Below are 24861 nucleotides of genomic sequence, written 5' to 3' on the forward strand. Positions count from 1 at the left end.
AGTGAACAGAACTGATCTAGATACAGCCAGAATTACTATTTTTCTATAACATTAAGTTAATATTGATAAAATTATTTACCTGAATTTAGGTCCTTTGGCTTTAATCACTCTGCTTCCTTTATAGCATGTTCCTGAATTTACAAAAGAATATGTTTGGATTTCTACTTATTCTATAAATTAATTCAAAGAGACAAGGGAAATTTGTGTATGGCTAGGTAGTACTTATTGGTTACAATTTATCATTTCTAGTGTCAGTTTAGTTGCCTAGAAAATAGTGACCTCTTGAGTTTCTGCTATCATCATGACATTGTTAGGCCTACACTTTGCCATTTATTTTTTTCACCTCTGGTACTGGAATATCATGTGTATCTTCTCTTTACTGGTGAAAAATGCTACCCATTTGTCTCTACCTAATTAGTCAAACTTTAATAAAGTTATTTAGCATGTTTATGTTCATTTAGTTACTGTATACCAAAACATTTTATTTCTGTGATGATCTTAATTTTACCTAACAGGATCGTAAATGGCTTAGTTTGTCATTTTTCATGAATTTCTGTGTTACACATTTCAGGTATTAAGTCTGTGTGTAATTGGCTTAGAATAATTCCTAACACATTGTAGGGCTACTACGTACTAACTACTCTGCTTCCTCAAATTTCTATTTGTTCATACCATTCTTCATTTACTAAATTATTTTATATATGTTATTCACATTTATTTTTCTGTCCTCTCTAAATATGTATTAAAAAGAAGAGGTAGGCTAACGTGTCATGTTGATACAATTCAATGTCAAATGGTATGCCTCACTGTTTTTGTTTAGATGTAATAGCTTTTTTGACTCAATGAAGTTTTAGTCATAGTCTCAATCCTATGACAGAGGAAGCTTTGGGTCATTTGTTGATTGTCCCAAAGCCTCATTCGCCTACATTATACTTCCTGAGTCTTTTATATCAACTCCCCAGAAAATCTAGTTAGGGTGTGTGCCTCAAGGTTTCTCATGAGCTGTGTTCTCAACTATTGCTTAACTGGGGAAGGATGGGCTTCCAAAACTCACACTGATTAGTTGTGGCATCATTCAGTTTGGAGTCAGGCCTGGGTTCCTTTCTGTTGTTGGTCGAGGTATTCCCTCCATTCTTTGTCATACAAGCCTGTAAGTAGAGAAGCTCAAATCATTGTCGTTTGCTTCTCCAGAGCAAAGTATATGCCACTTTGGGGTGGGGGAACGAAGGAAGGAAATAAGGGTACCAGAGAGAGAGAAAGTAAGAGGTAAATGACAATATTTTAACGATTAAATCTTGGAAGTGACATTCCATATCTTCAGTTGTATTATTTTGCCTAGAGGTGAGTAACTTACCACTTACTGATTACACAAGGGTGTGTATACTGGGAAATGGGGATCTTCATGAACCGTCCTGGAGGCCGCTCACCACAGAGACCAAGGTGAGACAGATGGATCTGATTCTAAATAGAATGAGAAGACATTGGAAAGTGTATTGCTTCAGGATGACATTATTGAAATTTTATTTAATTTTAACTCCCTTATGGTGGATCTTGGGAAATGAGACCAGGAGGGCAAGCAACTTTCCCAATATGCAACTGATAAAACCCAGGCATGTTTCAGTTGTCCCACCCATGCAATTCTCCCATCTCTGTGTTTATACATTAACTGCATGTGATACCAACTCACGATCATTGTATTATTTCACATACCCCTGATGAGTTCCCTTAGAATTAGGTAACTCCTGATGGGTTCTCTTAGAACTGGGTAACTAGCATGATCTCCATTGTGCAGTTTGGGAGACTGTAGGGCCCCCAGAAAAACAATGACATATCTAGGATGGCATAACTGGTAAATTTATTAAAAGGAGGTTCTGACCTAGCTCTCCTCAACCTGTAGTCCTGGCTTCACTGAGTCTTCTCAGAGGCTGGGGGAGAGGGGTCTGTGTTTGCATAAATGTGTGCAGGTAATAAAATAACATGGTGAAAGAAGATGAGCAGTCAGCATCCCAGAGAAGACTTTGGATAGGTCTTAGTAAAAGAATGATGAAACCTTGAAGAAGTGACCTCACTTCCTTGGTGAAAGACCCCAACAGAACTTAGAACTTTGGTAACCAGGCACTCACATTTCTGAAGGCAGTCTCCTATCAAACTTAGCCAGAGACTGTCAAGAGAGCAAGATGTTCTGCTGTATCCCAACTTTTCAAAGCTCTTGCTTTAGTGAGAGCCTTTTCTAAAGATGCAGAATTTGGCTCATTGGCTCAGCTCTCAATCCCCCAACCTCCACGCTTCAGGCCATTTGGCAAGAGGTACCCCTAAGTAACCACAGGGTAGCCCTTTGCAGGCCAGTCCTCACTTGAGATCCCATCTGGACAACCTCATACCCTCTTCTCATCACCATATATGTGTGTGGGGATGGGGAGCAGAAGGTGAGGTGATGCTCTTCCTGGGAAGAAGCAGGTTGTTAGGTGCTGGAACTCTACTGTGTTCATACCCCAGGTCATGGCTGGCAGGATGAGAAGGTGAGTGTTGAGGATTAAGCTTGTTTACTCAGATTTCATTCTGAGACCTCAAGCTGTCATGTGGTTTTTGACCTGGCTGGAGGTTCGTGGAGATGCTCCTCTGTGACCGATCTAGAATGCAGAACCTTAATCAGAGTATCTCCTTGTGGGAACAGCCAAGCAGGCCACTAACACCTCTCAATCAATTTGCTGGGTACTCTATTTGCAGAATTCCATGCAGGAGATCAGTGAGAAGCTGTTTGATAGGTCCAACTGTATGTCCTTGGACAAAAGACAGTTGTGCCACATCACCAACCATGGTGACTGCTGGGCAAGCATGAGAGTGAGCACAAGAAGGGTCATCATAGACAAGGACCTGAGATAACCAGAGTGGGCCCAGGGCCCAAACCTGAGTATAGAAACTCCCCTGGGCTCTGTCCTATATTTTTGCCAATTTAGTGGCCAATAGTTCCCTAAGGAACCTGGCCTCCATTAGTCCCCAGTGGCAACTTGACTAGGTGCAAAGTCCCTGTTCACATACTTCTAGAAATATCAGAGAAAACACTTTTGCATTGTTTTTACTTTACAATAGGCCAGAAGTATCTTTGCATGTTGTTGCTGTTTTTATTGTTTTCACAACTTGCCCCAAGTATTCCATGTAGCAGGCAGCTGCACTACTCTTGCAAACCTCCAATCTTAACCATTACTCTAAATTGGGTGGTTTATACAGAAAAGGGAGGGGTTTGGGCTGTTCTAACATTTGTCTATAACCTTTAATCTTATAAACATATTATCATAACCCTGCCAGGTCAGAACCTGTGCCCTCACCTGTCTTCATAATATTCCATAAGGGAGGCTGTTTCCCACAATGGTACAACCTTTCCGTGCTGGTGAAGATTGATGTGATTCAATTCTGTGGTCATCTCAGCCATATTGTAGGGGACATCCTATGTTTGTTCTAATAGACTATCAGTTTGCTGGGGCTGCCATACCACATTACCAGATTACCACATGCTGAGTGGCTTTAGAAACAAACATGTACTCAATTCTGGAGACTAAAAATCCCATATTGAAGTGTCAGGTACAATGATTTCTCTCATTCAGTGACTTCCATTTTTATATTTTCATGGTGTTTGAAGAATAAAACATTTTAAATTTGGTGAAGTATAGTTGTCTCTTTTTAATTGTCCTTTGGTGTAAAATCCAAAATATCATTGCCTAATGCAAGGTTGCAAAACTTTAATATTCCTCCTAAGAATTTTTTAGTTTCAGCACTTACATTTAAGTGTATGATCTTTTAACTTTTGTTTGTTGGTTGGTTGGCTTGTTTTTTGTTTTTTGATGTGTTTGAGGTAGGAGTCCAGTACCATTATTTTGCAGGCCAATATCCAATTTTCCAGTATATTTTGTTGAAAAGACTTTTCTTTCCTCAGAAGTTTCTTGGCACCTTTGTTAAAATTACATTACCATAAATGCATGTTTAGTACTGAAACTTCCTATTTCATTGTTCTATATGAATCTGTCCCTGTGCTACCACCACAGGCTTGATTACTGTTACTTTGTAGTGAATAAAAATTAGTTTTTTTGAGTTTAAGTCATAGAATTTTGTTATTCTTTTTTTGTTTTTTGTTTGTTTTGTTTTGTTTTAGGCAGAGTTGCACTCTTGTTGCCCAGGCTGGAATGCAATGGCGCTATCTCAACTCACCACAACCTCCACCTCCCAGGTTCAAGCGATTCTCCTGCCTCCACCTCCCAAGTAGCTGGGATTACAGGCATGTGCCACCATGCCCAGCTAATTTTGTATTTTTAGTAGAGGAGTTTCTCTATGTTGGTCAGGCTGGTCTCGAACTCCCGACCTCAGTTGATCTGCCCACCTCATCCTCCCAAAGTGCTGGGATTACAGGCGTGAGCTACCGTGCTTGGCTGAATTTTGTTATTCCTTTTAAGGTTGTGTTCGTGTTTTTTCTTTGCTTTGCATATATATGTGGATATTGAGAAAGCTTGTCAATTTCTATAGAAACTATAGTTGAAATTTGAAGGGACTCCATTTAATTTGTAGGTCAATTTTTTGGGTATTCTTTACAATATTATCATTTAACATAGGATGTCTTTGCATTTACTCAGCTCTTTGATTTATTCTAGCATAAGGAAATCTTCCAGTGTAAAGTCCTTGCACTTGTTTTGTTAAATTTGTCCGTGGGAGGGAGGGGCCAAGATAGCTGACTAGAAACAGCTGCAGTTGAAGGCGCCCACTGAGAAGAATGAAAACCGCAAGTGAATCCTGCACCAGCACTGAGATATCCAGGTTCTCTCCATGAGAATAACTAGGCAGTTGACATGACCTATGGAGAGTGAGGAAAGGTAGGGCAACGTGATGGCCCACCTGGGAATCACACAGGGTAAGGGGAGCTCCCAACCCCATCCAAGGGAGGCAGTGAGTGATCCTTCTATCCTGCCTGAGAAACCATTGCTTTTTCCATGGATCTGTACAGACTACAGATCAAGAGATCCCCCTCATGAGCCCACGCCACCAGTGCCTTGGGTCCCAAGCACAGAGCTGTACAGATTCTCAGCAGCCACTTGCCTGGAGACTGCCTAAGACTACCAAGTTTCCAGAGAGAGAGGTTGCCATTATCACTAAGACTGCCTGCTGCCTAAGATGACTGAGCTCCCGGGGGGAGGGGTGGCAGCCATCACTGCAGTTCCAGTCACCAGTTTTTCCCTGCAAGTGCCAGGGAGACTAGACAATTTGGACCCAGAAGGAATTCCCCACAGTGCAGCACAGCAGCTGTGGCAGATTATGGCCAGACTGCCTCTTTAGGCCAGACCCTGACCCAACGTCCTCACTGAGGAGGAGGGGCCTCCGTAAATGAATTTTAGCAACTCCAGCCAGGGGTTTAGGGACAGAACTCTGATCCCCCGGGACTGAACGCCTGAGGGGAGGGGTAGCCACAGTCTCTTTGGATCAGCCTTATCCCCCTGCTTGCTCTGAGGAATTCAGGCAGTTCAGATGAGTGAGATTCCCCCCGTGTGCTACTGACTCTGCCAAGGGGCAGCCAGAATGTTTCATTAAGTGGGTCCTGGATCCCAACTTTCCTGACTGGATGAGACCTCCCCCAACAGAAATTGCCAGACACCTTGTACAAGAGAGTTCTTGATGGCATCAGGTCAGTGCTCTTCTGAGACAGAGATCCTAGAGGGAAGGAGCAGGCAGCTATCTTTGCTGTTCTGGAGCCTCCACCAGTGACACCTCCAGGTGTGCGAGGAATCCAGGCAAAAGGGTCTGGAGTGGACCCCCAGCAAAACACAGCAACACTATGGAAGAGGGTCCTGACTGTTCAAAGAAAACAGAAAGCAAAACAACAATAGCATCAACAAAACGTCATCACAAAAACCCTGTATAAAGGTCAGGACCCTGAAAGATTGAAGGTAGATAAACTCAAGAAGATAAGAAAGAATAAAACTCTAAAAACTCAAAAATCCAGAGGGGCTCTTCTCCCCCAAATGATCACAACACCTCTCCAGCAAGGACAAGCAGCTGGGCAGAGGCTGAGATGAATTGACAGAAATAGGCTTCAGAAGGCAGGTAATAGTGAAGTTTGCTGAGATAAAGGAGTATATTCTAACCCAAAGCAAACAAGCTAAGAACCGTGATAAATCATAAGGAACTGTTAACCAGAGCAACCAGTGTAGAGAGGAACATAAAAGACCTGATGGACAACGTAAGAATGTCAGAATGCAACCACGAGTATCACTAACCACATAGACCATGCAGAGGGAAGAATTTCAGAGCTTGAAAACTATCTTGCTGAAACAAGATAAGGTTAGAGAAAAAAAGAATGAAAAGGAATGAACAAAACCTAACTATGGGATTATGTAAAAAAAAACAAACCTACAATTGATTGGGGTACCTGAAAGAGATGGGGAGAATGGAACCAAGTTGGAGAACATAATTCAGGATATCATCCAGGAGAACTTCCCCAACTCAACAAGACAAGCTAACATTCAAATTCAGGAAATCTAGAGAACCCCAGTAAGACAGTCCATGAGAAGATCAATCCCAAGACACATACTCATCAGATTCTCCAAGGTCAAAATGAAGGAAAAAATGTTAAGGGCAGCCAGAGAAAAAGGCCAGGTCGCCTACAAAGGGAAGGACATTTGACTAATAGCAAACATCTCAGCAGAAACACTGCAAGCCATAAGAGATTGGGGGCCAATATTCAACATTCTAAAAGAAAAGAATTTCCAATTGAGAATTTAGTATCCAGCCAAACTAAGCTTCATAAGCAAAGGAGAAATAAAATCTTTTTCAGACAAGCAAATGCTGAGGGAATTTGTCACCACTAGGCTTGTCTTGCAAGAGCCCCCAAAGGAAGCATTAAATATGGAAAGGAAAACTATTACTAGCCACTGCAAAACACAGGGAAGTACAAAGACCAATGACACTAAGAAGCAACTATATCAACAGGTCTGCAAAATAACCAGCTGACATTATTTGACAGGATCAAATTCACACATAACGATATTAACCTTAAGTGTAAATGGTCTGAATGCTCCAATCAAAAGACACACAATGGCAAGCTGGATAGAGTCAATCAAGATCCATCAGTGTGCTGTATTCAAGAGACAAATCTCACCTGCAAAGACACATATAGGCTCAAAATAAATGGATGGAGGAAAATTTACCAAGCAAATGGAAAGCAGAGAAAAGCAGGGGTTGCCATCCTAGTTTCTGACAAAACAGGCCTTAAACCAACAAAGATCAAAGAAGATAAAGAAGGACATTACACAATGGTAAAGGAAAAAAATTCAACAAGATGAACTAACTATCCTAAATGTATATGCACCCAATATAGGAGCACCCGGATTTATAAAACAAGTTATTAGAGACTTCCCACGCAATAATAGTTGGAGACTTTAACACCCCACTATCAATATTAGACAGATCAAGACAGAAAATCAACAAAAATATTCAGGACTTGAACTTAACTTTGGATCAAGTGGACCTGATAGATATCTACAGAACTTTCCACCCAAAAACAATAGAATATACATTCTTCTCAGTGACACATGGTACTTACTCTAAAATCAGTTACATAATTGGAAGTAAAACACTCTTCAGCAAATGCAAAATAACTGAAATCACAGCAGTCTCTCTGACCACAGCACAATCAAATTAGAGCTCAAGATTAAGAAACTCACTCAAAACCACACAACTACATGGAAATTGAACAACCTGCTCCTGAATGACTCCTGGGTAAATAATGAAATTAAGGCAGAAAACAAGAAGTTCTTTGAAACCAATGAGAATGAAGAGACAATGTAACAGAATCTCTGGGACACAGCTAAAGCAGTGTTGAGAGGGAAATTTATAGGACTAAAATGCCCACATCAAAAAGCCAGAAAGATCTCAAATCAACACCTTAACACCACAACAAAAAGAACTAGAGAAACAGGAGCAAACAAGCCCAAAGCTAGCAGAAGACAAGAAATAACCAAGATCAGAGTGGATCTGAAGGAGACAGAGACATGAAAAACTCCAAAAAATAAATGAATCCAGGAGCTGTTTTCTGAAAAAAAGAAAAAAAAAAGATAAACCACTAGCAAGACTAATAAAGAAGAAAAGAGAGAAACATCAAATAGACACAATAAAAAAAATGATAAAGGGGATATTACCACTGACCCCACAGAAATACAACCAACCATCAGAGAATACTGTAAACACTTCCTTGCAAATAAACTAGAAAATTTAGAAGACAAATAAATTCCTGTACACATACACCCTCTCAAGACTGAACCAGGTAGAAGTTGAATTCCTGAATAGACCAATAACAAGTTCTGAAATTGAGGCAATAATAAATAGCCTACAACCAAAAAAAGCCCAGAACCAGATGGATTTACAGATGAATTCTATCAGAGGTACAAAAAGGAGCTCATATCATTTCTTCTGAAACTATTCCAAAAACTTGAAAAGGATGGACCTTTTCCTAACTCACTTTATGAGGCTAGCATCATCTGGATATCAAAACCTGGCAGAGATACAATGAAAAAAAAAAAAAAAAACTTCAGGCCAATATCCCTGATGAATATTAATGCAAAAATCCTCAATAAAATATGGCAAACCAAAATCAGCCACACATCAAAAAGTTTATTCACTATGATCAAGTCGGTTTCATCCCTAGGATACAAAGCTGGATCAACATATGCAAATCAATCAATGTAATTAATCACATAAACAGAACTAAAGGCAAAAACCACATGATTATCTCAATAGATGCAGAAAAGGCCTTCGATAACATTCAACATCCTTTCATGTTAAAAAGTCTCAGTATTGTAGGTATTGATGGAGCATACCTCAAAATAATAAGAGCCTTTTATGACAAACCCACAGCTAAGATCATACTGAATGGGCAAAAGCTGGAAGCATTCCCCTTAAAAACCAGCACAAGACAAGGATGCCCTCTCTCACCACTCCTATTCAACATAGTATTGGAAGTTCTGGCCAGAGCAATCAGGCAAGATAAGGAAATAAAGTGCATTTGAATAAAAAGAGAGGAAGTCAAGCCATCTCTGTTTGCTGATGACATAATCCTATATCTAAAAAACCCCATCATCTCAGCCCAAAAGTTTCTTAAGCTGATAAGCAACTTCAGCAAAGTCTCAGGATACAAAATCAATGTGCAAAAATCACAAGCATTCCTGTACACCAACAATACACAAGCAGAGAGCCAAATCATGAATTAACTCCCATTCACAATTGCTACAAAGAGAATAAAATACTTATGAATACAGCTAACAAGGGAAGTGAAGGACCTCTTCAAGGAGAACTACAAACCACTGCTCAAAGAAATCAGAGAGGACACAAGGAAATGGAAAAACATTCCGTGCTCATGGATAGAATAATCAGTATAGTGAAAAAGGCCATTCTACCTAAAGTAATTTATAGATTCAAAGCTATTTCCATTACACTACCATTGACATTCTTCACATAATTAGAAAAAAAAAAAACTGCTTTAAAATTCACATGGAACCAAAAAAGAGCCTGTATAGCCAAGATGATCCCAAGCGAAAAGAACAAAGCTGGAGTCATCATGTTACCAGATTTAAAACTATACAACAAGGTTACAGAAACCAAAACAGCATGATACTGATACAAAAACGGACATATAGACCAGTGGAACAGAATAGAAAACTCAGAAATTGACCCCACATCTACGACCATCTGATCTTTGACAAACATGACAAAAACAAGCAATGGGGATAGGATTCCCTATTTAATAAATAGTACTAGGAAAACTGGCTAGCCATATGCAGAAAATTAAAACTGGACCTCTTCCTTACACCTTATACAAAAATTAACTCAAGATGGATTAAAGACTTAAATATAAACCAAAAATTATAAAAACCCTAGAAGAATATCTAGGCAATACCATTCAGGACATAGGCATGGGCAAAGATTTTATGATGAAAATATGAAAAGCAATTGCAACAAAAGCAAAACTTGACAAATGGGATCTCATTAAACTAAAGAGTTTATGCACAGCTAAAGAAACTATCATCAGAGTGAACAGACAACCTACAGAATGGGAGAAAATTTTTGTAATCTATCCATCTGACAAGGTCTAGTAGCCAAGATCTACAAGGAAGTTAAACAAATTTACAAGAAAAGAGCAATCCCATTTAAAAAATGGGCAAAAGACATGAACAGATACTTCTCAAAAGATGACTTTTTCAGCCAACAAACATTTTTAAAAGCTCAACATCACTGATCATTAGAGAAATGCAAATCAAAACCACAAAGAGATACCATGTCATGCCAGTCAGAATGGTGATTATTGAAAAGTCAAGAAACAACAGATGCTGGCAAGGCTGTGGAAAAATTGGAACGCTGTTACACTGTTGGTGGGAATGTAAATTAGTTCAACCATTATGGAAGACAGTGTGGCAATTCTTCAAAGACCTAAAACCAGAATACCATTTCACCCAGCAATCCCTTTACTGGGTATACACCCAAAGGAATATAAATCATTCTATTATAAAGATACATCCATGTATATGTTCATTGCAGCACTATTCCCAATAACAAAAACATGGATTCAACCCAAATGCCCATCAATGATAGACTGGATAAAGAAAATGTGGTACATATACACCATGTACTACTATGTAGCCATAAAAAGGAATGAGATTATATTGTTGGCAGGGAAGTAGATGGAGCTGGAAGCCATTATGCATGTCCAGCAAACTAAAACAGGAACAGATAACCTAACACCATATGTTCTCACTTACAGGTGGGAGCTGAACAGTGAGAATACATGGACACAGGAAGGGGAACAACACACACTGGGGCCTGTTGTTGGGGGTGGGGGGAGGGAGAGTATCAGGATAAATAGCTAATGCGTGTGGGGCTTAATATCTAGGTGGTGGGTTGAGAGGTGCAGCAAACCACCATGGCACACATTTAGATATGCAACAAATCTGCACGTCCTGCACATGTATCCTGGAACTTAAATTTAATTTAAAAATTATCCATGAATATTTCTTTCTTTTTGATCTATTATAAATGGAATTGTTTCCTTAATTCAATTTTCAGATTGTTGTTTGCTAGTATATAAAAATGCAATTCAATTTACATGTTGATCTTGTATCTTGTGACATGGATGAATTTCTTAGTTCTAGTGAGTTTTAGTAAATTCCTGACAAATTTTTATGTAGAAGATTACGTTGTGTGCATTGAAACACAGTTCTACTTTTTTTATTCAAATTGGACAATTTTATTTTACTTTCCAGTATAATTTCCCTGGCTGGAGTACAGTTTGGATAGAGGGTTAAAAGTAGAAATTATGATCCTGTTTCCAAAGTTACCAGTAAAGCACTCAATCTTTCACCATCAAGTATATTGCTAGTTATAGGCTTTTATAGATGACTTTTAGCAGAACTCACTTTTTTTTCTATTAGTAGCGTTCTGGTTTTTTTTTTTTTTTAATCACAATGTATGTTGAATTTTGTCAAATATTTTCTGTGTCTATTGCAATGTTCTTTGTGTCATGTATTCAACTAATACTGCATATTAATTGACTTTTAGATGTTAAGCTAACATTGCATTTATGAAAATAAAATTTCACTTGGCTATGGCATATGATCATGTTTATTATGTTCCTGGAAAAAGTTTTCTAGTATTTAATAAGGATTTCTGTGTCTGTAGTCATTAGGGATTTTTCTCTGTAGTCTTCTTGCGATGCTTTTTTCAGCTTTGGTATGATGGCACTCCTGGCCTCAGAGAGTAAATTGGGAAGTGTTGCTTCTATTTTTGTAAGTTACTTTGAAGAATTAGCATGAATTTTGTATTAGATGTTGATAAGATTTATCATTTAAAGCTTTTGATTCAGAGATTTTCGATGTGGAAAGACTTTTAATTAATATTTTGTCTTCTGATATGACTTTATATAAAGTCATATGTTATTTATCAATGGGGATGTGTTTTGAGATATGTGTTGTTAGGCATTTCATCACTTTGCAAACAGCATAGAGTGTACTTACACAAACCTAAATGGTAAACCCTATTGCACACCTAGGGTATGTGGTATAGTTTATTGCTCCTATGCTACAAGTCTGTGCAGCATGTTACTCTACTGAATGCTGTAGGCAGTTGAAACACAATGGTAAGTATTTATGTATCTGAAGATACCTAAACGTAGAGAAGGTACAGCAAAAAATACTATATAAAAGATAAAAAATGGTACACTTTTTAGGGCACTTACCATGAATGGAGCTTATGGGACTGGAAGTTGTATAGTAAATACATAAATTAATAAAATAGTAATTTATTATCATTATCAAGTATTATATACTGTACATAATTGTATGTGGTATACATTTATATGACTGACAGCACAGGGTTGTCTACCCCAACTAATATGGTATGGCTCCATGTCTCCACCCAAATCTCATTTTGTAGCTCCCATAATTCCTAGATGTTGTGGGAGGGACCCAGTGGGAGATAATTGAATCATGGGGGCAGGTCTTTCCCATACTGTTCTTGTAACAGTGAATAAGTCTCATGAGATCTGATGATTTTAAAAACAGGAGTTTCCCTGCACATGCTCTGTCTTTGCCAGCCACTGTCCACGTAAGGTGTGACTTGCTTCCCCTTGCCTTCTGCCATGACTGTGAGGTCTCCTCAGCCATGTGGAACTGTAAGTCCATTAAACCTCTTTCTCTTGTAAATTGCCGAGTCTTGAGTATGTCTTTATCAACAGTGTGAAAATGGGCTAATATAGTAAATTGGTACCAGGAGTGGGGCACTGCTGAAAAGATACCCAAAATTATAAAAGCAACTTTGGAACTGGGTAACAGGCAGAGACTGGAACAATTTGGAGGGCTCAGAAGAAGACAGGAAAATGTGGGAACGTTTGGAACTTCCTAGAGACTTGAATGGCTTTGCCCAAAATGCTGATAGTGATATGGACAATAAAGTACAGGCTGAGGTGGTCTCACATGGAAATAAGGAACTTTTTGGGAACTGGAGCAAAGATGACTCTTGTTATGTTTTGCCAAAGAGACTGGTGACATTTTGCTCCTGCTGTAGAGATCTCTGGAACTTCAAACTTGAGAGAGATGAGTTAGGGTATATGGCAGAAGAAATTCCTAAGCAGCAAAGCATTCAAGATGTTACTTGGGTGCTGTTAAAGGCATTCAGTTTTATAAGGAAAGGAGACCATAAAAGCTTGGAAAATTGCAGCCTGACAATGCAATAGAAAAGAAAATCCCATTTTCTGAGGAGAAATTCAAGCCAGCTGCAGAAATTTTCATAAGTAACAAGGAGGTGAATGTTAATCCCCAAGACAATGTGTAAAATATCTCCAGGACATTTCAGAGGTCTTCACAGCAGCTCCTCCCATCACATGCCTGGAGGTCTAGGAGGAAAAAATGGTTTCGTAAGCTGGGCCCAGGGCCCTCCTACTGTGGGAAATCTAGGGACTTGGTGCCCTGAGTCCCAGCCACTCCAGCCACTTGGCTGACTAAAAGAGGCCAAGGTACAGCTCAGACCATGGCTCCAGGAGGGGCAAGCCCCAGGCCTTGGCAGCTTTCACGTCGTGTTGAGCTGCAGGTGCACAGAAGTCAAGAATTGAGGTTTGAGAACCTGTGCCTAGATTTCAGAGGATGTATGGAAACACATGGATGTCCAGGCAGAAGTTTGCTGCAGGGGTGGGGCCCTCCTGGAGAACCTCTGCTACGGCAGTGCAGAAGGGAAATGTGGTGTCAGAGCACCTAGTGGAGCTGTGAGAAGAGGGCCGCTGCCCTCCAGGCCCCAGAATGGTAGAACCACCAACAGCTTGCACTGTTCACCTAGAAAAACTGCAGACACTCAACACCAGCCTGTGAAAGCAGCTGGTAGGAAGGCTGTACCCAGGGTACACACCCAGGGTACACAGAGGCAGAGCTGCCCAAGACCATGGAAACCACTTCTTGCATCATCATGACCTGGATGTGAGACATAGAGTCAAAAGAGATCATTTTCAAGCTTTGAGATTTGACTGCCCTGCTGGATTTTGAACTTTCATGGGGCCGATAGCCCCTTTGTTTTGGCCAATTTCTCCCATTTGGAATGACTGTATTTACCCAATGCCTGTAACCCCACTGTATCCAGGAAGTAACTAACTTGCTTTTGATTTTACAGGCTCATGGGCAGAAAGAACTTGCCTTGTGTTGGATGAGACTTTGGACTGTGGATTATTCAGTTAATGATGAAATGAATTAAGACTTTGGGAGACTGTTGGGAAGGCATGATTGGTTTTGAAATGTGAAGACATGAGATTGGGAAAGGCCAGGTATGGAATGATATGATTTGGCTCTGTGTTCCTACCTAAATCTCATCTTATAGCTCCCATAATTCCCATGTGGTATGGAAGGGACCCAATGGGAGATAATTGAATCATGAGGGTGGGTCTTTCCCATGCTGTTCTCATGACAGTGAATAAGTCTCACAAGATCTGATGGTTTGAAAATGGGAGTTTTCCTGCACAAGTGTTCTCTGTTTGCCTGCTGTCATCCACGTAAGATATGACTTGCTCCTCTTTGCCTTCTGCCATGATTATGAGGCCTCCCCAGCCATGTGAACTGTAAGTCCATTAAACTTCTTACTTTTGTAACTTGCCCAGTCTCTGGTATGTCTTTATCAGCAGCATGAAAATGGACTAATACACCAACATTACCACAAATATGTGAGTAATGCATTGTGCTACAATGTTACGATGGCTATATTACTAGATGGTAGGCATTTTTCAGTTCTTATAATTTTCTGGGACCATTATCATATATGTGGTATATAGTTGACTAAAACATTGTTATGCAGCACATGACTATAGTTTTCATTTATATGACTGTTTATATCATCTACTTTTTGGGTTTACTTCCAAAATGTGTGCCTATCATAATATTTATTTTTAATTTGTTTTATTCCATGCTAATGGGTTTTCTGAGAATAATAATAGAAAATGAAGTTTTATGCCCATCAATGAATAATCCAAAGTTTTCTCTGTTGTAGGATGAAGACTATTACTGCAATTATTGTACCTAGTCATATTTACTGTTTGTGACAAATAAGTAACTGAATATAAAAGCTATTTGTGAAATTTGACTTTGGATTTAACAAAGAGGGCTGATAGAGACTACCTCATTTTTTTCCCTATATTTAGATAGAACAGAAACATAATTTTTAATAAGAACAAAATATTATTGTAATTGAAGAATGGCATGAATAAAAGATTACTTGATGACTCAAAGTGGTTAGCACTTACTTATCGCATACAGTGTTTTAGACATTGTACTAAGCCATGGCACATTTATAGGCATAATAGCTAGAGTTTAAAAATAAATAATCAAAAGATTCACTGGAAATGACAAATTGGCACATCTTTAGTCATACCAGGTGACAGTAAGACAATTGTAAAAATTGACTGGTATACAGTTAATAAATGAATATACGGAATGTTACATAATTTTGTTAGAAATTTGACTAAGTTGTCATAGAAATAGGTGGCATTTCGACCAGAAAACAGAGAATGTGCATTTAAAAAAAAAAAAATCTTACAAAGGTATGCTTTATGCCTGAAAATTGGTATTGAATTAATGATAGGAATGTAATGTATTTTCTGAACACTCTAAATTACAATTGAAAGTGTCTATTAAAATGCATTGGTTCATTCTCATGCGGCTATGAAAAAATACTGGAGACTGAGTAATTTATAAAGGAAAGAGGTTTAATTGACTCACAGTTTGCCCATGCAAGGTATTGGATTATGAGAGTGCTCACAATCATGATTTCAAATACCACTTTTCCACTCAATCAACCCTGCTGCTTGGGGATTTTATGACCCAATCTTGGACATGATGTCTGGTGAAATGCATGCCTTGGTCACAATCGATGTATCAAGGTCATCTGTATGTGATCCTGACCTCAATCCAAGCCATTAATAGTGGCCAGTTGGTTTGGCCTTTTGCAAGGGAAGGCCTGCAACAATTCCATGGCAGTATCTACACATGTTAGTGCATACTTTTGACCCACGTTTACTGGCAGGTGTTTAATGTGGTCTAAAACAGGGGCAGCTGTCTTATGTATGTGTCCAGGTGTATGTGGAATGCTGCAAGGGCACATATGGGAGCGAACTAAGCAGTTTGTTAATGCTGTAGCTAAATCCACATAGCAGGGTGGTGATCCTGTTCCCTTTGCTATTTGCCAGCTCCCTCGTTCACTGTGGCGCCTCCAACCTGCTTTCCTCCTCCCTAAAGGTAACCAAGATCTTAAAAGTTAACATTGTAAATCAACCTTGTCATTTCATACAAATGTTTTAATACAGGACATTTTTAGAAAATTGCTTTTTTACATATATTTAGGGGACACAAGTGCGAATTTCTTTTCTTTTCTTTTTTTTTTTTTTTTTTTTTTTTTTTTTTTTTTTTTTTTTTTTTTTGAGATGGAGTCTCACTCTGTCACCCAGGCTGGAGTGCAGTGGTGTGATCTTGGCTCACTGCAACCTCTACCTCAAGTGATTCTCCTGTCTCAGCCTGGGACTACTGGCACACACCACCATGCCTGGCTAATTTTTCTATTTTTAGTAGAAATGGGGTTTCACCATATTGGTCAGGCTGGTCTCAAACTCCTGACCTCAGGTGATCCACCCACCATGGCGTCCCAAAGTGCTGGGATTACAGGCATGAGCTGAGCTGCCGTGACCAGCCACAAGTGCCAGTTTTGTTTTTGTTTGTTTGTTTGTTTGTTTGTTTTTGAGATGGAGTCTTGTTCTGTCACCCAGGCTGGAGTGCAGTGGCTCAATCTGACTCACTGCAAGCTCCACCTCCCGGGTTCACACCATTCTTCTGCATCAGCCTCCCAAGTAGCTGGGACTACAGGCACCCGTCACCATGCCCGGCTAAGTTTTTGTATTTTTAGTAGAGATGGGGTTTCACCATGTTGGCCAGGATGGTCTCAATCTCCTGACCTCGTGATCCGTCCACCTTGGCCTCCCAGAGTGCTGGGATTACAGGTGTGAGCTACTGCGCCCAGTCACAAGTGCCAGTTTCTTACTTGCATACATTGCATAGTGGTGATGTCTGGGCTTTTAGTGTACCCATCACCTGAATAGTGAAATTTCTGCCCAATCGTTTTTCACCCCTCACCCTTCTTCCACCCTCCAATCTTTCATGGACTCCAGTGACTGTTATTTCACTCTATAAGTCAATAAGTACCCATTGTTTAGCCCCTACTTATGAGATCAAACAGTATTGAACGTTCTTTTCTTGAGTTATTTCACTAAGGAAAATAGCTTCCAGTTTCATCCTTGTTGCTGCAAAAGACATGATTTCTTTTTTTTATGGCTGAGTATTTTGTGGTATATGTGTACAACATTTTAATTTTTTTTTCATTTTTCTGTGTAACATAGTAGGTGTTATATGTCTATGAGGTATACAAAATATTTTGATACAGACATACAATGTATAATAATCATAAAGGAGTAAATGGGGATTCATCACCCCAAGCATTTCTTCCTTGTATTATAAACAATTCAATTATACCCTTTTAGTTATTTTTAAATGTATAATTACCTTATTTTTGACTATAGTCACCCTGTTGTACTAGCAAATACTGTATCTTACTCTTCCTATTTTTTTGTATGCATCAATCATCCCCACTCTCCCACCCACTGGTAACTATCAGTGGATTATGGGCTGGGGGTGCATATCATTCTCAGCCCCTGGTAAACACCCTTCTACTCTCTATCTCCATGAGTTCAATTGTTTTAATTTTTAGCTGCCACAAATAAGTGTGAACCTGCCAAGTTTGTCTTTCTGCACCTGGCTTATTTTACATAATGTGATGACTTCCGGTTCCATCCATATTGTTGCAAATGACAGAATGTTATTCTTTTTTACAGCTGAATAGCCCATTGTATACATGTACCACATTATTTATACATTCATCTGTTGATGAGCACTTAGGTTGCTTTCATAGTTTGACTACTGTGAATAGTGCTGTAAATAAACATAAGAATGCAGATATGTTTTTAATATAATGATTTATCTCCCTTTGACTATATACCTAGCAGTGGGGTTGCTGCAGCTAATGGTAGTTCTGTTTTTAGTTCTTTGAGAGCTCTCCATACTGTTTTCCATAAATGTACTAATTTACATTCCCACAAAAAGTGTGTAAGCGTTACCTTCTCCCTGTAGCCTCACCAATATGTTACTTTTAGACATTTTAATAATAGCCATTCTGACTCATGTAAGTTGGTATCTCATTATGGTTTTCATTTGTGTTTCTCTGACGATTAACGATGTTTAGGATCTTTTCATGTGTTTGTTGGCCACTGGCATATGTTGTTTTGGAAAATGTCTCTCTGTTATGTTCTTTGCCCACTTTTTAATGGAGTCACTTATTTTCCTCTTGTTGAGTTGTTTGAGTTCCTTGTAAATTCTGGATATCAGCCCTTTGTCATATGCATAGTTTGCAAATATTTTCTTCTGTTCTCTAGGTTGTCTGTTTACTCTGTTATTTCTTTTGCTGTGTAGAATCTTTTTAGTTTAATTGAGTCTACTTCTGTTTTTGTTGTGTTTACTTTTGAGGACTTTGTCATAAATTCTTTGCCTAGGCCAATGTCTAGAAGAGTTTGTCCTAGCTTTTCTTTCTTCCAGAATTTTTATGTTTAGGTCTTATGTTTAGATCTTTAATCCATTTTGAGTTAATTTTTCTATCTGGTCAGAGGTCTAGGTCCACTTTTATTCTTCTGCATATGGCTATTCAATTTTCCCAGCACCATTATTGAATAGGGAGGGGGTCATTTCCCCAGTGTACATTTTTGTTGACTTTGTCAAAGATTGGTTGTTTGGATGGTTCATTGGATATGACTTTGTTTCATGGCTCTTTATTAGGTTCCATTGATCTATGTCTATATACCAGTACCACGTTGTTTTTGATTACTATAGCCTCATAGTATAATTTGAAGTTGGATAATGTGAAGTCTCTGGCATGGTTCTTTTCGGTTAGAACTTCTTTGGCTATTTCAGTTCCATATCAGGATCTTTTTTTGGTTCCATATGAATTTTAGGAATTCTTTTCTAATTCTGAATAAAAGGACATTGGTAATTGGATAGGGGTTGCATTGAATGCATACATTGCTTTGGCCAGTATGGCCATTGTGAAAATATTGATTCTTCCATAACTCATTGTAAACAGAAACACAAAGAGAAAGAACCAAAGCATGCAAGGTTGATGATGATAATCCAGCTGAAGGAATCAGCTTAGATCATGGATGCCTAGCAGACTCTACAGAGCATAGTGGGGCTCTCAGGGTGACTGAGGGAGAATGAGGTAGAGGGAAAGTTTCCCTCTTCAGCTGGACTTTTTGCTCCCTCAAGAATTCAGTTGATTGGGTTAGCTTTACATGTGATCTAATCAGTCTAATGGAGTTGCATTTGATCTAATCATCTCCCCCACTTTCAAGCTAGGAAAAGATATTTTATTTGGTGTTTACTTTCTCTCTGCATTATTATCTTACCACATATGCATATCTCTAATATAATGAAATATAATTTGATATTTGTCATTTCCAAGCATTTGAGAAATTATAACATTTATGTGTACAATTTTAACACTATATATAATTTTCATGTGCAAAATATATATACACATGGCAATATGTGGTCTGTCTAATTCTGCATCTTGAAATCTGGGCAGGATCTTAAATACTTCTAGGTGGGTATTGGGGCACAAATCAGATAGGGATAAGTTCCTTGCATTCCTGTTCCTTTGCCCCCAGCTTTGAATTTCTGCTTCTTAACATGATGACAGGGCTCTGTGTCTAGACCTTATCTGTGTCTAGGTCCCCAAGGCATTCATGATGGAAAAATTTCTTACTGAGGCCATGATGAGTGGCAGGAGGGAGAAATCTCTCCAGCCAGTAGAAGTGAGCCACGTCCAGCTTAAGGGCTTAGAAAAGCAGGTTCACAACAACCTGTACCTGATTCTGGGCATGAGAGAGAGAGAGAGAGATCACCTTTCACTGGAGCTTCACCATGGGATGGGGAACTGAAGACCAGACTCCCACTGCCCCTCCATCCAATGCTCCATTGACCCACCTTCTTTCCAACAGATCTTTACAGAAAGGGGCTTGGATAAGGAGGAAAGACCATTAGAAGAAATGATAAGCCACTCTCTTCTCATTCCAGTAAGAGCCACGCGCAAGGCAAGGTAAGGTCTTTGGCTGTTCCTATGGAGGCTGGCAGGAGGGGTAGAATTAGGGATACTGATCTGGGTCTTTGGTGGGGTTTCATTTTGAGATAAGAAATGGGAAATGACTTAAAGTCATCACAGGGATTTCAGAAATATGGCGATGATCCCCTAGAATTCTTATTTCCCATTCACACTCGACACTGGCTGAACAGCCTTGATTGAGAGAATGACCCACAAATATGGGTCAGGTATAGACTTTGGGGCTCTGTGCCTAGGAAGAGATGAGTCACCTAAACTTTCTTTTCCACTAAGATCAGAGCCCAATTCAAATGAGGAATAGAATTCCAAGGAAAGCAAGCTCAAAGTCAGAAACAGCACTGCTAAATTATGTAAGATGTGATTCTTCCAAGGTGAGAAGAGATAGTGGATGGGTAAACACAGTCTCCTCTGGGAAGGGGACTGGGAGCTCTTTGGCATCCAGGGTCTTATAAATCTTGGACTCTGGAGAACAGAGAAGAACCGAGTTTTGGTGGCAACCTCAGCTCTGGTGTGTCCAGGATGGATCAGAGCTCCTAAGGTGTTCAGTTGGAAGCAGTCACTCAAACTTTCATTTTATCCACAGAATCAGAGTCCAGCTCAGATGGGGGAACTCTAGGAAGAGAGAAATCCATTCCATGGACAGCTGCCAAGATAGAGTAGGATCTTGCTTTTTTGTTCCAAAGGGCAGATAAACAGGTTATTTATAGTGAGTTTGAGCAGGAAAGGGGTTTCTCAGTGGCTGTGAGGATTTTAGAGATCCCAACATCCAGAAAGCATTTGGGGTCCCAGAAGGGGTTTAGCCTCACTTCCTTAGGGAGACAGAGGGGGCAAGGAAGGAGGAGGAAAGACAAGTGGGGTTCACTTGAAGGTACATGGGGACATTCTGAGAATGAGCATCCATGGGAGCTATTCTGGTAAGTCTCTCACTCACATGCTTCCTCTTCAGGACACCGTCAAGGACATGAGCCAAAACTGCAAAAGGATTGCTTGACTTTGGAATGGAAACTAAAGGCCTCTGACACTGTACATATCAGTGAAATGAGGAGACCCATGATGCCTGCTGTGGGAGACCCCCAGAGGCCCACACCGGGAACAGCAAGTGACCCAGATCTCAGTCTCAAGAGGCCTCCCACTGCCACTTCAGAAAAGCCTGGCAACCTCTCTGCAAACTCCATCTGAAGCCATTTATCACAACACAGCCCACATGTGGGAACAGTAGGCATATTCTCTGCTGACCTGGGAGCAGCTGTCTGAGCTCATCTGGCTCCAGGGGACTCTGTGCTGTGGTACAAACCTGTGCCATGGCCGCCCAGGTGGCCTATGTCTTCCCTGCTGAGGGCTGGCTCATCCTAGCCACACTGCCTGGTCCCTAGGATCCAGCCCTGGATGGAGAAGCTCAGAGCTCCTCCTAGGAAGAAAATGGGCCCACCCTTCCCTGGACAGGAGATAAAAGAGCCTGTTGGTAGATCAAATGAGGCTTTAGCTGGGGGCACCCAGGCCCTATTCAACAGAGGACACAGCTGTGTGAGTGAGAACAAAGACTTGCTACTTCTCAGGCAATTTTAGACACACTGTGTTAATAAATGACAAAACCAGGGGCTGTCTTGGGAAAGGAGTTTGAATAATGTCCTCAAAATAGAAACTGTGTTTCATTTAGGTCTAAAACTACTGACAAATTTTGTACTTCGTGTTAGACATTTGATGTTTTTGGATGTTTTATGACAGTCATGCATTTCTTTGTAATCAGAAAATGTTAGGGTAATCATTCATATGTGTTTGCGTATTGCAAAGTACAGCAAAATGAATATATATGTATTAAGTCAGAAAAGGCTGTAGCCCTTTACTTTCCCATTCTGAGTCAGTAATAAAGGACTGATATCTACTAACCTTTAACAACATTCTTTATGGAGAAATGTTGGTATTTTGTCAATTCAATTCGATGAAATGATAAAATCACCATGCCATTGTTTCATTTTCTTTGTTCTAAAACTGTCAGAATGTATTAAGTGCTTGTTGATCATATTTATTTATTCTTCAACCTGGATTATATTATTTGCCTAATTTTAATCTTCCATTTTATAGGTTTCAATTGAGCTTATTTTTTAAAACAGCTTTATTAAAGTATAATTAACCTTCAATAAGCTGCACATATTTAAAGTGTTTAATTTATTTTGTTTTGATGTGTGTGTATACCTGGGGAATCTTCAACACAGTCAAGACAATGAACATATCAATTCCCCCCAAACATTTTATCTTGATTACCCTCCATTGCAATTCTTCCTTTGCACTCCTTCCAACCCTAAGCACTCTCTAAGCAACCACCGCTTCCAGTAACAATAGACTGATTTTCACTTTCCATAATTCTATATAAATAGACTCACACAGCGTAAGATCCATTCCCACTGTAGCAGGTATCAACAGTTCATCACCTTTCAATGCAGAATTGTATTCTAGAGCTTGTTTATTCACTAGTTGAAGACCATGTGAATTGTTTCTAGTTTTTGTCTATTACAAATGAAAATGGCGTGAATATTCATGTACAAGTTGCTGAATAGATGTATATTGCAATTTCTCTTGAGTAAATACTTCGGAGTTTAATGTTTAAAAAAGGAAACAACCACCAAACTGTTTTGGAAAGGGGTGACATCATTACATATTCCCATGAAGACTGTACAGGGGTCCCATTTCCCCTACATTCTCATCACATTTGGTGGGGTCCCTCTTTTTAATTTTTTTAATTTTTCTCTTTTTTAACTTTTATTTTAGGTTTGGGGGTACATGTGAAGGTTTGTTACATAAGATGAAGGTTTCTTAGGTAGACTCATATCACAGGGGTTTTTTGTATAGATTTTTTTTATCACGCAGGTATTAAGCCTGGTACCGAATAGTTACTTTTTCTGCTCCTCTCCCTCCTCCCAATCTCCACCCTCAAGTAGATCCCAGTGTCTCTTGTTCCCTTTTTTGTGTCCATGTGTTCTCATCATTTAGCTTTCTCTTGTAAGTGAGAACACATGGTATTTGGTTTCCTGTTCCTGTATTAGTTTGCTAAGGATAATAGCTGCTAGCTCCATCCATGTTTCTGTGAAAGACATGATAATGTTTCTTATGGCTGCATAGCATTCCATGGTGTGTATGTACCACATTTTCTTTATCCACTCTATCATTGATTGGCATTTAGGTTGATTTCATGTCTTTGCTCTTGTGAATAGTGCTGCAGTGAACATTCACATGCAGATATCTTTATGGTAGAATGATTTATATTCCTCTGGGTATATATCCAGTAATGGGATTACTGGGTCTAATGGTATTTCTGTTTCTCAGTCTTTGAGGAATCACCATACTACTTTCCACAGTCTCTTAGAACTAACTGACACTCCCACCAACAGTGTGTAAGTGTTCCCTTTTCTTCACAACCTCACTAGCATCTTTTTTTTTTTTTTTTTTTTTTTTTTTTTTTTTTTTTTTTGAGACGGAGTCTCACTCTGTCGCCCAGGCTGGAATGCAGTGGTGCGATCTCGGTTCACTGCAAGCTCCACCTCCCAGGTTCACACCATTCTCCTGCCTCAGCCTCCAGAGTAGCTGGGACTACAGGCGCCCGCCACCACGCCTGGCTAATTTTTTGTATTTTTAGTAGAGACGGTTTTCGCCATGTTAGCCAGGATGGTCTCAATCTCCTCACCTCGTGATCCACCTGCCTCGGCCTCCCAAAGTGCTGGGATTATAGGCATGAGCCACTGTGCCTGGCCTGTTTTGACTTTTTAGTAATAGCCATTCTGACTGGTGTGAGGTGGTATCTCATGTGGTTTTGATTTGCATTTCTCTAGTGATCAATAATATTGAGCTTTTATCAGATACTTGTTGGCCACGTGTATGTCTTATTTTGAAAAGTGTGTGTTCATGTCCTTTACTCACTTTTTAATGAGGTTATTTTTCTCTTGTAAATTTAAGTTCCTTGTGGATAGGAGACCCTTGTCAGATGCATAGTTTGCAAAAACTTTCTCTCCTTCTGTAGGTTGTCTGTTTACTCTGTTGATAGTTTCTTTTGCTGTGCAGAAACTCTTAAGTTTAATTAGATACAATTTAGTAAAATTAGATCAATTTTTACTTTTGTTGTGATTGCTTTTGGTGTCTGTCATGAAATATTTGCCCATTCTTATGTCTAGGATGGTATTATCTGGGATGTCTTCCAGGGTATTTTACAGTTTTTGGTTTTACATTTAAGTCTTTAGTCTATTGTGAGTTGATTTTTGTATATGGTGTAAGAAAGGGGTCCAGCTTCAATCTTCTGCATGTGGCTAGCCAGTTTATCCCAGCACAATTTACTGAATAGGGAGTCTTTTCCCCATTGCTTGTTTTTGTCAGCTTTGTCAAAGATCAGATGGTTATAGCTGTGTGGGCTTATTTATGACCTCTCTATTATGTTCCATCGGACTATGTGCCTGTTTTTTTACCAGTACCATGCTATTTTGGTTACTGTAGCCCTGTAGTATAGTTTGAAGTCAAGTAGCATGATGCCTCCAGCTTTGTTCTTTTTGCTTAGGATTACCTTGGCTATTCAGGCTCTCTTTTGGTTCCATATGAATTTTTCAGTAG

At 39.5% G+C, this 24861-nt stretch overlaps 1 long non-coding RNA gene across 2 annotated transcripts; it reads left to right on the top strand.

The window, feature by feature from the left end:
• Nucleotides 1–2168: 2168 nt before the first annotated feature.
• LOC108538624 (uncharacterized) lies at nucleotides 2169–22218 on the top strand. Of its 2 annotated transcripts, XR_001888138.1 has the most exons (4): nucleotides 14296–14332; nucleotides 16244–16292; nucleotides 20150–20247; nucleotides 21215–22218. It is a non-coding gene; the product is annotated as an uncharacterized LOC108538624 (long non-coding RNA). The 2 variants fall into 2 exon arrangements; XR_001888139.1 differs by lacking the exons at nucleotides 14296–14332; nucleotides 16244–16292 and adding an exon at nucleotides 2169–2519.
• Nucleotides 22219–24861: the final 2643 nt, after the last annotated feature.

This window comes from Rhinopithecus bieti, unplaced genomic scaffold, assembly GCF_001698545.2.
Source record: "Rhinopithecus bieti isolate Rb0 unplaced genomic scaffold, ASM169854v2 scaffold_16624, whole genome shotgun sequence".
NCBI classification, from domain to species: Eukaryota; Metazoa; Chordata; class Mammalia; order Primates; family Cercopithecidae; genus Rhinopithecus; species Rhinopithecus bieti.